The sequence below is a fragment of the Dendronephthya gigantea genome, unplaced genomic scaffold, assembly GCF_004324835.1.
Source record: "Dendronephthya gigantea isolate DGI-Jeju-01 unplaced genomic scaffold, DenGig_1.0 000033F, whole genome shotgun sequence".
NCBI classification, from domain to species: domain Eukaryota; kingdom Metazoa; phylum Cnidaria; class Anthozoa; order Malacalcyonacea; family Nephtheidae; genus Dendronephthya; species Dendronephthya gigantea.
Genome location: NW_021163043.1, coordinates 1757267 through 1772131, shown reverse-complemented (window position 1 = coordinate 1772131; position 14865 = coordinate 1757267). Strand labels below are relative to the sequence as shown.

Sequence of the window (14865 nt, the reverse complement as noted above, 5' to 3'; positions counted from 1 at the left end):
ATTTGATGATACAAACATTCACTGAAAACATTCATAATTATGTATCTCAGTTTACTTCTCAAGCAGAGTTGCCGTTCGATTACATACTTTTTCAGTCATTTTTCAAACTTTTTTGATCAAATTTTCATCAAGCATATCATCCCTGGGCTTTCTAAAGAAAATATATTTTAGCTCTTACCTTACACTACAAAAAACGTTTGGAACATTTCAGCCAAAGCGGTTAAATTTTTTTAAATTGCATTTTTACTGGCAAAAATTCCATTTTTTCTTATTAAAAATGTGCTCGGAGCTTACCAGAAGGGAATCGGGTGTAAACGCTTACTAGCGCGCGCGAGTAAAAAAGTGGGGACCACTGAGCTATATAATAATTCCTGGAGGACCGGCTCGCTGCCAAAAAGCGTACCAGAAAAGATGGCGGATTTTGAGCTTTGCTGACGCCACATGGTCCCCTTTGCCCATGGTAATTACCACTGACATACCGCGATACAAAGTAAAAAACGTGTCCATCACCCTCCCGATTTTTGACTGTTATCAGTTTTTGAATATTTTTTTATTCATCTTTCCCGCCTTTCACTAAATTTAAAAAATGCCTAAGTTTTGCTGCGTTTTTGGTTGTCATAATTCCTTCTCAAAGGAGAATATTACCTCCCACCGGTAAGATATTTATGCAATTTCTTTATTTTGTAGTTTTTATTGCAAAAAAACACGATATTTTTTCACACGTAAAAGGCAATGGCGTCATTTTTTGTACACTCAGAAATAGCTGTAATAAATTATGGGTTGAATTTCTTTAACTTTTGAGATAATTTGCATTACATCATTGTGTTTTGACTGTTTTTCGTTTTCAATGTATTTCGTGACGGCAAGTTTAATTTATCTCAATTATAAATAAGCTTTTATGCAGTGTGATATCATTTTTTATTCAATAGCTCTAAAATCAAATTTACAAAAACATGTACAAAATGCATACTTGATATACTACATAAATAATATATATTTAACATGCATACTATAAAATTTGAATTAAAAAACCTTTAATTGCATGGTGCTAGGTATTTATTAACATACTACTTTAACATTGAAATATAGTTTTCCTGATGCTGAGAGGAGTCCTGAGTTACATGCCTTATGGATGGAGAATATAAACAAGAATGCTGCTATTGAGTTTACTCCAAATAAGGGAAGTCGTGTCTGTTCCGAACATTTTAGTGTGGACATGATGCAAAAAGTTGGGCAAAGGACAATGCTGTTGCCATATGCTATCCCAACAATATTTCAGAAGTCTCAGGTTTGTACCTCTTTTAAATTAGTGAACAAGTAAGATTATAATTTTCTAATTAGACTCCACTCCAAGAGCTGCATGTTAATAACAACTGTATAGTGAAGATCATTATGTGAGGCAAAGTTCATTAACATTAAAAATAAATTGTCACACATTTTAGCTCAATGACAATTGTCACACTTTTTAGTTGCAAACATACATAAGTTTTTTCTGGTCACCTGCAATGCATATAGTGTTGTCACTATGGAATGTATAACTTGATAGTGCATGAGTACCATTTTGTCTTGTATGTCTTGTGGCATAGATGATTTTCATTGTGTTATCAATATTATAAATTTAACATTTCTGTCAAGGAAACACAAAGTGTGAAATGTGTGGAGGTTGCATCGAAAGATATTGCAAGTTGGATGTCAGACAGAGATTGTGTGAGTATGGAAGAGGTAGCTGAACATATAGTAGACAGCAGAGAAGCGATACAACTGAGAGTGTTGGTAAAGTAGTTGTTCAGGGTGTCACTGATAAGGTAAGCTCTTGTAATGTAAGTGTACAGGGTATAACAAAAGAGGTTAATACTGATGATGTAATTGCACATGGAAGAAAAAGAAAGCCTTCAGATGAAGACTTTGATGAGATGCTTATTAATGGGGTAAGTACTCCAAAAAGAATACACATGAGTCAGGTGAATCATGATCACACCTACCATATCAGTAAATCCCCTCGTAGAATGAAGAAACGTGTAGACAATCTTGTAAACAAAATGACTAAATTGCAGAAAAAGTTTAATGCATCAAAGCAAAAGACAAAAAGGCTAAAGAGAAAGGTTAGCACTTTGGAGTCAGTGGTAAGTGAACTAAGGCAGAGTAATCTTATAAATAGTGATTGCGCTGCGATTTTGGAAACAACCTTTTCCGGAGTTCCAAAGGAACTGATGAAGAGGTTAGTGTCGCAAAAGAAAAACAAAAATCCTGGGGCGTATCCGCCCGAGCTAAGGTCATTTGCTCTGACCTTAAAGTTTTACTCCACGAAGGCGTATAATTATGTTCGGAAGAGTTTTCAGCTCGGGCTGCCACACGTATCTGTGATCCGATCGTGGTATACTTCGATGGATGGTGAACCCGGTTTCACGAAAGATGCCTTGACAGCTTTGAAAGCTAAGGTCCTCGCTGCAAAAAGAAAAGGTGAAGAAGTTGTTTGCGCTCTCACCTTGGATGAGATGTCCATACGAAAACATGTCGAGTGGGATGGGCAAAGAATGCGTGGGTATGTCGACCTTGGAACGGGCATTGAAGACGACTCTCTACCTGAGGCAACCGATGCTCTTGTGTACATGGCTGTATGTGCAAACTCAAGTTGGAAAATACCCTGTGGATATTTTCTAGTAAATGGACTCACTGGTGAAGAGAAGGCCAACTTAACTAAAGAATGCATTCGAAAATTGCACGAAGTCGGGGTGAAGGTGATTTCTTTCACATGCGACGGTCCATCGACCCACCAGGCGATGTTAAAGGAGCTCGGCGCAATTCTTACACCTGATAGCCTGCAGGCGTATTTTCCGCATCCGTGTGACCCAGAGGCCAAGATCTATGTGCTTCTGGATGCCTGCCACATGATAAAGTTGGTGCGAAACACAATGTCGGACTGGCAAGTTCTGAAGGATGAAGAAGGGAACACAATTCAGTGGCAATTCATCGAGAAATTGCATCAGTTGCAAGAATCAGAGGGTTTACATCTAGCTAATAAGCTTCGGGCAGGGCATATCAAATGGAAACCACAGAAGATGAAGGTAAACCTAGCAGCACAGGCGCTCAGTTCGAGTGTCGCTGATGCTTTAGAATACTGCGAAGGTAAGCTGAAATTGCCACAATTTCAGGGATGTGGTCCGACTGTGAAGTTTATTCGTGTTTTTGATCGCTTATTTGATGTTCTGAATTCCAGAAACCGGCTGGCGAAGAATTACAAAGCGCCAATCAGGAGATCGAATTATCAGTACACAAAGAAGTTTCTGGACCAGGCGAGTGAGTACATCCGAAATCTAAAGGGTCCTGATGGAAGATCGATTCTCAAGTCGAAAAGGAAAACTGGATTTCTTGGTTTTCTTATTTGCATCAAAGCAGTTTTGGGATTGGTCGACGATCTGGTTATGACGAAGAAACCAGTCCTGAAGTACCTTCTGACGTACAAGATGAGCCAAGATCACTTGGAGTTGTTCTTCGGTGCTGTGCGAGCATGCGGAGGATGGAATAACAATCCAACCACACGGCAGTTTGTAGCCGCGTACAAGTATGGAGGGGCATTTAGGACAAAAATGACATTCGCTTGTACATTGCATGCCGTTCGTTCATGCCACATGCTATTCGTTCGTATCAGCTTTTATTCTCGACGTTGTTCGCGTGTAAGTTACACGCCATTTGTTCGTACACTTTCTGCCTTCGGTTTGAGCCGGCGGACTCATGTCATCGGGTCAGCGGCCGTTCCTTCTACTAGCTCGAGCCGGCGGACATAGTTTAATCGGGTCAGCGGTTGCTACATGAGACTTCGTGTAAGGACCGCTGTCACACTGCTGTTTTACATTAGAGTCTACAGAGCAAAAGGTTGAACAAAAACGAAAGTACAGAAAAAATGAATAATTCATCTTCTAATAATCGTGATCTATTAACAAGAACCAGCAATTTATTAAGAACTGCATTGTGCCAATTGGAAACTGGAAATGTCTCAGAAACGAGTTCCTCGTTCTCGGAACAAGGACCAAGCGCTTCTACTTTTTCGGCATCGCCATCGGGGCAATCTTTGCAGCAAGGAGTCCAAAGACGAAGTGCCTCCTCTGTTTCAGGGCAAGGTCGAAGTGCCTCAGACGATTTCAGGTATGAAAAAGAGTACGAATGTGCATACGATCTTGAATGCTACACTACCATAGACCATAGTATTTAGAAGGTTGACGACTTGGTGTTGTCAACTGATTTGTCATAATGGTTTATACTTTATATTGTCATAGCAACAGATTCGTGTGAAATTTTGAATTTTAATTAAAAAAATTCTTTCACCCAAAAATAGTGATTGAAATCTTGTAGTGATTATATATATTCATTTCAATTTTAGAAGGGCATTTCCAGGAATGTGTCTAGAAACGTCACACGCCCATTACCTTCTGGCAACTTACAGCCACCAGTGAAAAAAACAAAAGGATCAATAAAAGGTTATGTTCCACTGCGATTCCAGCCAGCAGAGACTTGGACCCATGACATATGTATTCTAGGCAGGTGTAATGAGAGTTTAACACCAGACAGACACCGACTTGACTCCCTTATGGCAGCTGGGCTTGGCAAAATGAAAGTCGTTTTTCCTAACAAGAATGCATCTCATGAAGAACTACAAAAATTCATGGAAGAAAAGTTTCCAAAGATGAAAGGATCGGGAGGGTTTGAAGTTTTGAGAGCTGTTGGAGGTGGTGGAGGACAAAGGGTACTCAGTCTTATCCCACCAAGCAGAGAAGGATATTCTGTATCATATCTCAAAGAAAGGTTGGGCCAGGCCGTAGCCTATTTCCGTCCACTACAAATTGATTTGGATGAAACTGAAGTGAAATATGATGTGAGTTCAGATTTTAGTTTTATTAGTGCTTTTGGACATATTAGTTTTACTAATTATTTTCAACTTACACGATTTTATTATTGCATACTAAGGTAATTATTTCTATTTATTAAAGTTACTCTGGATTTAATTACTCAACATGCTTAACTGTGACAAGGATAGTATTTTCAAATTAGTAAATATATAGGCTTCCCAACCCTTATTGATTCTTGTGTTTCTTACACACCACAAAATTTGACAATTAATGTGCACTTCTCACCTACTGTAAGTATAATCATTGTATGGAAACTGTGATTCAGATTGTCAAGCTTTTATAGTCACTGATATAACATTTGCCTCTTGCATGTAATTAGTAAAATTAATTGGTAATGTTTAAATATTTTTTTAGGATGTTGGTCCAGTTATCAATTGTATCAAATGCAGCACTAGCTTCACATATGGTGAATTTAAAAATCACCAGCTTGTCTGCAACCCTGATGGGCATAAAAATATGGATTTGTAAGTATACACATGTACATACACAACATAATTTATATAATAAATAAAATATATGTTGATTGAAATATAAAATATAAGATATTACTGAAAAAGCTAATATTTCTTATTATTATTAACTACAGATCAATTGAAGTATCGGATGACGAGGTTAGGGTTCCACCTGAAGTGGAAACTATCAATGCAGACAAGGTTCAGTTGCTTACACATTCTATATTCATGATACAAATTATACAGAATATTCACATATAGTTTTTCCAACAGAAAATGTGTATGTACAGTAATAAGCTAATTTTGCTATTAATTTAAAAAGCCTTCATGCATGCCACCAATGAACTACTATCCCTTTCTGATTCCCAGAATACAGGGCTATATGTTGGTGTGTACAAATTAAAATAATATTATACTAAATGTATTTGTTTATGGTGTGTAAGCTAGGTTCAAATGCATATATATATATATATATATATATATAATATATATATATATTATATATATATATATATATATATATGTGTGTGTGTAATCATTAATTATACTGTGTAAATGTTCTGTTTGAAAGGTACCTCAGGAAATACAAGATGCGTATGAGAGCCCGATATGTACTAGTGTCTCAGACAAAAAAGAAGTTAAGGATAAAAGTGGTTGGTATTGTTATAGCTGAAATGCTAAACTGTTTTTTATATTAATGGTACAAATCTAGACAAAGATTTATATATGAATAAAGTAAATGTAATAAATTGAATTTTAAACTGCATAAATGTTTTCTAATAGATTGCATTTCCCACCTGAAAGACATGTTTCCGAACACAAGTATCGAAACATTGCAAAATTCGTATGCAAATAAACAAGGAAATGTGTCTGAGGTGGTTGATGAGCTGATTGGAGGATGGGATGGGCAATTGGAAGGTTTGTACTAGTGGTGTTTCAAATTCTTTGAAACAAAATTGTCAAATGGGTCTATTAAAATAATTTTAAAATATTTGCTAGATTATTTTCCTGATTTTGAAACAATGATGGAGAATATTGATGCAGATGAACCACTAAATCTTGCTGAACATCTTCAAAAACTAGCACCCACAAAAATAACTCCTCAAAGATTATCTGTTGATCGTGGTAGCCTGTTTAAAGACAGTGTGTCATTTTTCAAAAAGTCAAGTTTCGATTTTGACTCCCCAGTGAAAATAGTATTTGAAAACGAGCCTGCAATCGATGGAGGGGGTCCTAGGAGAGAATACTTTACTCTCTTATTGAATTGCTTGGTTTCTCCTAGCAATTTTGTACGACTGTTTGAAGGAAGTGAAGCCCGATTACTACCAATGCATAATACAGATGCATTAAGGGCCAGTCTTTATAAAGTAGCTGGAAGAATTATTGCAACATCCATTTTAATGGAGGTCCAGGCTTTCCATTTTTATCCCCTGCAATCTATTCATACCTAATTTCAGGCTTAAGTCAGGATATTGACATTGTGAAGGAGGATATAGCAGACATAGATATTAGAGATATTGTAACACAGGTAGGGATTCATCAACATTAATCACTAAGTTCAATTGTCAATCAATACACATTTATATGCAAATGTTTTATAAAAATTAAAGTATTTCATTTTCTGTTACAGATTGATTCCTTAGATAACTTTGAAAATATTCCTGATCAAATCCTTGATGCACTTGTGGAAACTGGTTTTACTAAAAAAATCACCAAAGAGAATAAACTTGAAGCTATCACAAGCATAATGCTGAACACAGTGATCTTAATGCGTAAAGCTGAGCTTGATCAATTTGGTCAAGGTCTTGGCCCAATACTAAATGAAGCACAGAAGCATCCTGATGTTTTCAAGCCCTTGTTTGTTCATGTTGGTGATGTGGATCTTACCCCAGAAATGTTTAAAAGTCTATTGATGCATACACACTTAGATGACCCAATCAAAGGCTATTTTTACAAGTATATTGATAATTTGGGTACGTTATTTTCTGTACCGTAACTATTGGTTTTGATTTAGCTAAGAACATATTACTGTACATATATATACTAAAGCTTAATTTTTACATTATTAGATGCAAAGGGTTTGCAAAAGTTGTTGGCATTTTCTACTGGTGCAAGTAGTATACCACCAAGGGTTTCATGAACCTGACAAGATAACTCTCACAACTATTGAAAGTGTTTTGCCAAATTCCAATACATGTCCTATGGATTTAGAACTACCAAAAAAAGTTGCCAATTTTGAAGAGTTTTCCAGACAGATGAACATTGCCTTGGACATGCAAGCAATGGGATTTGGCAATATACACAAGTTGGATTTAGTATCATAACATTTGTTGCAGTTGGGTTCTGTTTAAAGGCAAAAACATTTTCCAGAAGAGATGTGTACATTTCCTAATTAGAACGCCAGGTTTTGCAAGTGATTGTCCTTAATGTTTGTACTTTCCTTAAAATCACCTGCTAATAAAAACTATTCAGGCTCATGGCAACCTGACCTAGAAGATGCAAAAATGCATGCCTGTATGTATGTTTCAATGCCATACACATCAGTATCATTTAGTGGGTCAATCTGTTGTTTCATTGCTTCGAAATCTTCATCTTGTAATGGAGACATCACATCTTGTGTTTCAATATTTTCTGACTCAGGTACAGGGCAAGGTGCATCAGGGTCAATACCATACTCATTCCATTCCTGTGATGAACAAACATAGACTTTAATTTTTTAGGTTCTAGGCAAACTTGAAATCATAGTTTGCACTTAATATTATGAGCTAGTAGTTTAAAGCCGTGATCAAATGGCACACAACAGTCATCCTAATTGTTACATTTTGACATATAAAATGATTATTTTGAATGCAGTTCTAAATTGCTAAATTGGGTGCAATTTTAAAAACATAAATAGGAACTATACATGCTTTTCTGTATATTGCAACACTTAGTATATTGTTGACTTCGTACACTGCATAATAACAGCACTATGCTTTTTACGGTGATTTTTGTATGTATACCACATTCCATGTTTTTCATTTAATTCTTTCCATAATCCAGAGCAGTTGTTTAACCCTAGCCCTAATGAAAATAATCGAAGAGAACACACGAATAAAAAGCATTTTGAAGTAGTAAGTACCTGAGATTGGTAATCAGAAAGCTCTCCAGTAATATTTGATGACATATCAAATAGTCCATTGATCCAAAGTCTGTTTGGCGTTTTATTTTGTTCAGTTCTCAATGGATGATTATCCCATCCATTACAAAAATGCTGGAGTTGTCTGTTTCTTGGTTGAAAAACAAAGTGCAAGCAAAACATGTGAATTGCATTGTTTAGTTCCAAATATCCTGCTTCTTCCAAGTAATAAAAAATAGAGTAATAGATGTACAGACAACCAACAAATAAGTCACGCCACAGCCTCTCTATTCTTTGGTTGTGAACACTTGATCCTGTGATGTAACTTCCCCTGCCTGGTCCTCGCTGTGGATGGTTAAACATATACCAAGCCACCTGGACATTCTCTCCACCATAGTCTCCCCTCACTCTTGAAGGTAGTCCATGAAGTTCAACAGCTTTTGAAAACAAACCTAACACTGTGGCTGCTTGATTATTACCACTACAGGACAAATACATTATCTTTCGAGAAAACCCATCAATGCAACCATGGATGACAAATTTCCACCTGTAAAAGAGGAAGTACATAGCTAGCTCATTACCAAATTATAATGATTGATTTATTTGATTGAAATTGAATTCAGGTATGAATGTATTTACTTTTGTGCATGCCTTCTCACCTTTTAAGTTTATGATGACCATCCATGTGCCAGAGAGAAAGAGGTCCTCTAACATTGTAAACCCTTCTGTGAGTTACCCTTAGCTGTAATGCTCGAACAAGAACACCTTCAGGATCTGAACGTCTCATTGCTTCCCTTACTCTACTCTCCTGCAACTTCAATCCCCGCGAAAGCAAATGTCCACGCATTGTTTTATATCCAGTGTTAGGGAATTCCACCAATATCCCTTTAATTATGTCATCCAACTCGTTCTCAGTAATACTGGAATAGCTGTTCCTCATGGATAGCCCATATTCCTCCAGTCTCCGGTAAACTGTTTTTTCACTAACACCCAAAATCTTTGCCATTTCACTTGCCTTGAATCCATAATCGAGAAATAGTTCCATTTGTTCACAAGGAATGTGAAAACTAGGCCTTCCTCTGGAATTTGTTTGCAATAAAGTTGGTACATGGTTTTGCCTGTGTACAAATCGTCGTCAATGGTTGCAAGAATAGTTTGTGCTTCCCTGATACGTGGTAAAAGTAAATGTTCTATGTTTTCCAAATTATTGCCGAATCTCGTCAGTATTGCACAAAGCCAATCGACTTTGTAGCGAACATAGTCAATGTTAATATTACCATTTGTGCCTTCTAGATTACGAATCACATCGATTAGAATTTCTCTAACATTAACTCGAATCAAATGAAATGGTGAGTTTTGCTGGCTTTCACTAGTAAAAGACATTTTAATTTTTAAATAAAACGGTTACCGTAAACTCGTAGCAAAATTCAGAGTGAAACGCCGAAAGTCAAACTATTCCAGAATTTATAGAACGTCCTTACACGAAGTCTCATGTAGCAACCGCTGACCCGATTAAACTATGTCCGCCGGCTCGAGCTAGTAGAAGGAACGGCCGCTGACCCGATGACATGAGTCCGCCGGCTCAAACCGAAGGCACAAAGTGTACGAACAAATGGCGTGTAACTTACACGCGAACAACGTCGAGAATAAAAGCTGATACGAACGAATAGCATGTGGCATGAACGAACGGCATGCAATGTACAAGCGAATGTCATTTTTGTCCCAAATGCCCCTCCATATACAAGCAACTGCTGATGAGGCACAATATTAAAGGAGGTCATGGAAATTGCGTTGCTCAAGATGACACTCAGATATTAGACTGCGTCAAAGATCAGTGTGAAATTGAAGAAACGCCGACTGGGATCTCAGACGTAGCGATTGCAAGGCGATACGACCTGGAGTTAAGAGAGCCAGCTGCCGTCGATCATGACTACTGTGATGTGTCTAACGCAATTGAACTGTCTGAATACAAAGAGGCTGCAATATCGTATATTGCTGGGTACGTCGCAAAGATGGTGACGAAAAAGATCCATTGCACACAATGTACAACGGTTCTGACGACGACGAAAGAGAACATACCGGACTTGTTCGTAACATGGAAAACGAATGGTGGTTTGCAACTACCGTCACACGGACTAATTAAGATTTGTGAAGAAACGGAGAAGTGCGTTATGAGAATGCTGAATGCTAACCAAGGTGGTTTACCTCGTAGCGCTGGACTATCAGGAGCAATTGCGAAGACGGTGCTGGAAACATGTGTGCAGAGCGGGGTCTTTAGCACGTTAAACCAACACATGTTTGACTCAAGTGCAGTGGACAACCACCTGTTCACTCTGATAAAATGCTGTTCTCAGAGTTATGTCACGATTCGAATGCACCATTTATGTAAGTTGAGGAATGCAAGTATGCATGAGAAGGTAATACGAAAGCAGTTTTCAAAGCTTGTGTTGTTCAAACACCAGTAGAGTTGACACATGTCCTGGGCACTCTTGTGGTGCTTTCGAGGTTTGCCTGTATGCCTTGGAATGCAATGTCAATGTAACTGACTATGAACTAATGGAAATTGATATTTCATCCCTTTTTATTTATATCAATTAATTTTCTACATCTTTACGAAAATGAAAATGACCAAAGACCTCATTTCTCAATATTTCAGTCATAGACATTGTATTTTTCGAAGGTTGGGCGTATCCTGGCACAATAATTTGTGTTTCGAGGAAGAGTGTGCATTGTTGAGAATGCATGGTCAACGGAACCTGCACATTTTAGATGTGTCTAGGGGTTGACAGAGTAATGTGTGTATGGTGTTTGACAACAGTCAATTAATATTTGGCAGATGAACAAATTATAAAATGTAATGATATGTCACTAGAGGTAAATATTGTTGTTTTTGTTTTTTATCTTTTCAATGTGTTTGCATTCATGCAGTTCTGTCCTTAATTTTGTGTTTTTTTGTTATTTTTTGTTAGACTAAGAGCAACTGAAAAGATTTAACTACAACCATAAAAGAAATTATTTAATATTACTATTATTATTATTAGAATAAACAAATTATATTTATAGATATCAGATGAACTAAATTAAACTTTTGTTAAACAGGAATATGACCACACAGACACAAGGGCAATATATGTTAATGTTTGGCTAGCCATGTAGATATTCCATCTTTCTTGACATCTTCCTGAGTTGTCCAAAAAAAATTAAGGTATTGCATTGCAGATGGAAGATATTCCTCAATCCTCACTTGTCTTGGTACTCTTTGTTCAATATTGTAACCAAAAATTGTTGAAGAAGATGTTGTGGTATGATCACACACTGACTTTATGCTGGACAAGAACAAAAAAATCTCATCAATCACGACAATCGAGTTGCGCTGAAATACATATCTCAATTGACTGGTCAAAAAATTTATTGTCACATCACCATTTGATGATACATCAGCCAGTGATATCACATTCTATGGAACAAAATCATGGAGAAAACACAATCAAGAGAAACAGTCCAGTCAACTATTATTGTTGTTCTCAAAGTATTGTGATCAATGCCATTTCATTATACTGTTTATACATGAACCAGTGATACCAACATAATGTGAAAATCTTGTTAAACACATCAACAAAATCATGGAGAAAGGAAAATCAAGAAAATCAGCTAGTCAACAATATATATTCTTGCTGTTGAAGTATCATGATTGATGCCAATGAAAGACACTGGTTGTACATAATCAAAATTTAATTTACCATCACTTGTGTGGAGGAATTGAGTGTCACAGAGAGAATGGAGTTCAGGGTGTCACAGAGAGAATGGTGTATATGCTTTGGCAGTTAAACATTGACAGTGTAAATTTGTAAAATATAGCTATACTGTGATACTGATATTAGTTTATATTGGACAAAAATTCCTTTCTGTTTATATATATTTTTGTAACAGCAAATTGTTTTATATACTTTATATTTTTCGAGGCAATACCAGAGGTGTAGCTGGGAAGGGGGCTGGAGATGCCTGGTAAAATTTGGGGCCCTCCTAGGAAAATGAAGTGAATCATTGTTATGCCATCAATAATGCAAAACACCTGATCTGGCCTATTGAAGTTGTCCATATTAATGTCACAAAATCATTCCTAGAATGTTTAACACAAATCTTGTCTCGAGTCACACTGCTGCCCGCCTAGGTTTTCGCTAGCCTCTCTCTTCCCCAAAATTCTGGCTACAACTTTGGGCAATATATACATTGTATAAATTGTGATTATAGTATATTATTAATTTATTATTATTATTGCAAAGATGTATATATGATTTACTGTTTATACTACATGGCTTAATTTACACTTTCTGTCATGGGTAATTGAAAATTGAGATCTAATGTGTTAATTAAAGCATATAATTATATTCCTCTTTATTACTTTCAAGGTATACTATTAACACAAGGTAAAAAATACTAGCAGGATAAAATTATAATATTTGACAAACTTGCAAAAATCCCTTTAATGGACATTTTTGTTTAATTAATACAAATAAGCAGAACAGAGTACCAGTTGGCAGTACTGCACATATTTGAATGGTTTATTTAACATTGTTTTGCAGTGTAAAGACCCGAAATTACCAAGTCCAACGACAATGATGATGATGATGTTACCAATTAGTTATTAATCAACTATAACTTTTGTGTTTACTTATAGCAGAGACTTTATCAATTATTGACAATTGTATTAATACTATTTTAAATAACCAACCACCTTATACTAGAAACTTGAATAAATCATGAATATATATTCTATGAAATCTCTATATTAGCCTTTCTCACAATGACATTTTTGGGGTACTTTCAATTTTCTCAAATAGGTTTAATAAATTATAACCACATGAAAAGCATCAACACACCATTTGAAGAATAAAAAGCATATTCATCATTGTGAGAAAGGATAACTAAACTTTGACATGTGTATGAGTTATCAGAGGAATATTAAAACTTTCAGAATCTTAAACGTTAAATTGATTGAAAATTTTGATCATTTTAGTCAATTTGATTTTATGAAATTAAATGCACCTCATTAGTTTGTCACAGTCCTGTATAAGGCCAACAGAGTCGATGATGCATTGGTTTATTGGCTTCGAAATGATAGGCCTGTTATAGCTGTTAATACCAGTTAGCTAAGGATTCAAATTAGTCATCTGGTTTTCAGGGCTTTTTTGCCTGTAGAAATAAGAACAAATAGTTTACACAATACCATGTTTATCAATACTTTCATTTGTAATTTGTTTTTAACCGCGTGCAAATAATGCCAAATATGTGAGTGCAAATAAATGTATTCCTTGCTTGTTTGTCGATAAAAAGCAATCTCATGATAATATTTGACGTTATTTCGGGCTCTTGAGATTCTTAAAAAACAAAGGAATGGTCAATCGATAATCGATGTCTATACAAAAGTTGTGTCTTAATACCTGTTTCACTTCAAGGCTTCTGACTTTCCTTCTCGCTTTCCTCGGGCTTGTAGAAGTGTAAATATCAGACAGATTCAAAAAGATCTTTTTCCTTCGTAAATTCAAAACACCGTATTTGTGGCGGAGGCGTACAAAAGATTCGTATTGCATATATTCTTTGCACACTTTTCACAGATAAAATTTAAAAAAAAAACAGGGGGGAGCATTCTCTTGTAGCGGGCTCATATTTGAGCCTGGTCAGTGGTAATTACCATGGGCAAAGGGGACCATATGGCGTCAGCAAAGCTTCTACGCATGCGCAGAAGGGCGAAGTCCGCCATGTTTTTTTCGACAAAAAGATGGCGGCGAAGTTACCGAAAAATGACGAGCCGGTCCTCCAGGAATTATTATATAGCTCAGTGGTGGGGACGCGTGGAGCCGCGAGTCGACTCTCTGTCCATCTCTCCTCTGTGTCAAAGAGGACGTGAGAATGGCGAATAAATGGCGTGTTACGCCTATATTTGGACATGCCACGCCATTCATTCGCCATTTTTACGTCCTCTTTGACGTTCGCGTCCTCGAGCTAAATCTGCCTATTATGTTTTGTGGACCCGAGACCTGTCGATATTTCACGAGGCGAAGCCGAGGGTCGGGGAATATCGACGGTCGAGGGTCCACTAAACATAATGTTTTCTAAGGTCGCAGTAAATAAGTTTTTTACTAGGTTACCTGCAAGGTAGAGATTGCTGCGAGCATTTTAGGGTCCAAGTGAATTGTTATATGAAATGTTAGTAAACTAAATCCGTTTTAACTAATAGCAATAGCAGGTTTAAAAAACGCAAAGTGAACCTCTATTGAGCGTTAACTCGCTGGGGCTGTACATGAATTAACACCTATTAGCAATATATGCTATATCAATGCTGTCTTGCGAGTTGCAGCTCGTTTAATCAAAGTCTTTAGAAGCAGCTAGT

General features: G+C 36.6%; 3 long non-coding RNA genes across 3 annotated transcripts; 2 read left to right on the top strand and 1 right to left on the bottom strand.

Moving 5' to 3' along the window:
- The first annotated feature begins 389 nt into the window (after positions 1–389).
- Positions 390–1670, top strand: LOC114525133. The gene is made up of 3 exons (XR_003687149.1): positions 390–654; positions 1090–1288; positions 1636–1670. It is a non-coding gene; the product is annotated as an uncharacterized LOC114525133 (long non-coding RNA).
- Positions 1671–6775: 5105 nt separating this feature from the next.
- Positions 6776–7481, top strand: LOC114525136. The gene is made up of 3 exons (XR_003687153.1): positions 6776–6884; positions 6987–7329; positions 7426–7481. It is a non-coding gene; the product is annotated as an uncharacterized LOC114525136 (long non-coding RNA).
- Positions 7482–12838: 5357 nt separating this feature from the next.
- LOC114525131 lies at positions 12839–14132 on the bottom strand. Its single transcript, XR_003687147.1, has 2 exons — positions 13916–14132; positions 12839–13667 (listed from the first exon to the last, which is right to left on the bottom strand). It is a non-coding gene; the product is annotated as an uncharacterized LOC114525131 (long non-coding RNA).
- Positions 14133–14865: the final 733 nt, after the last annotated feature.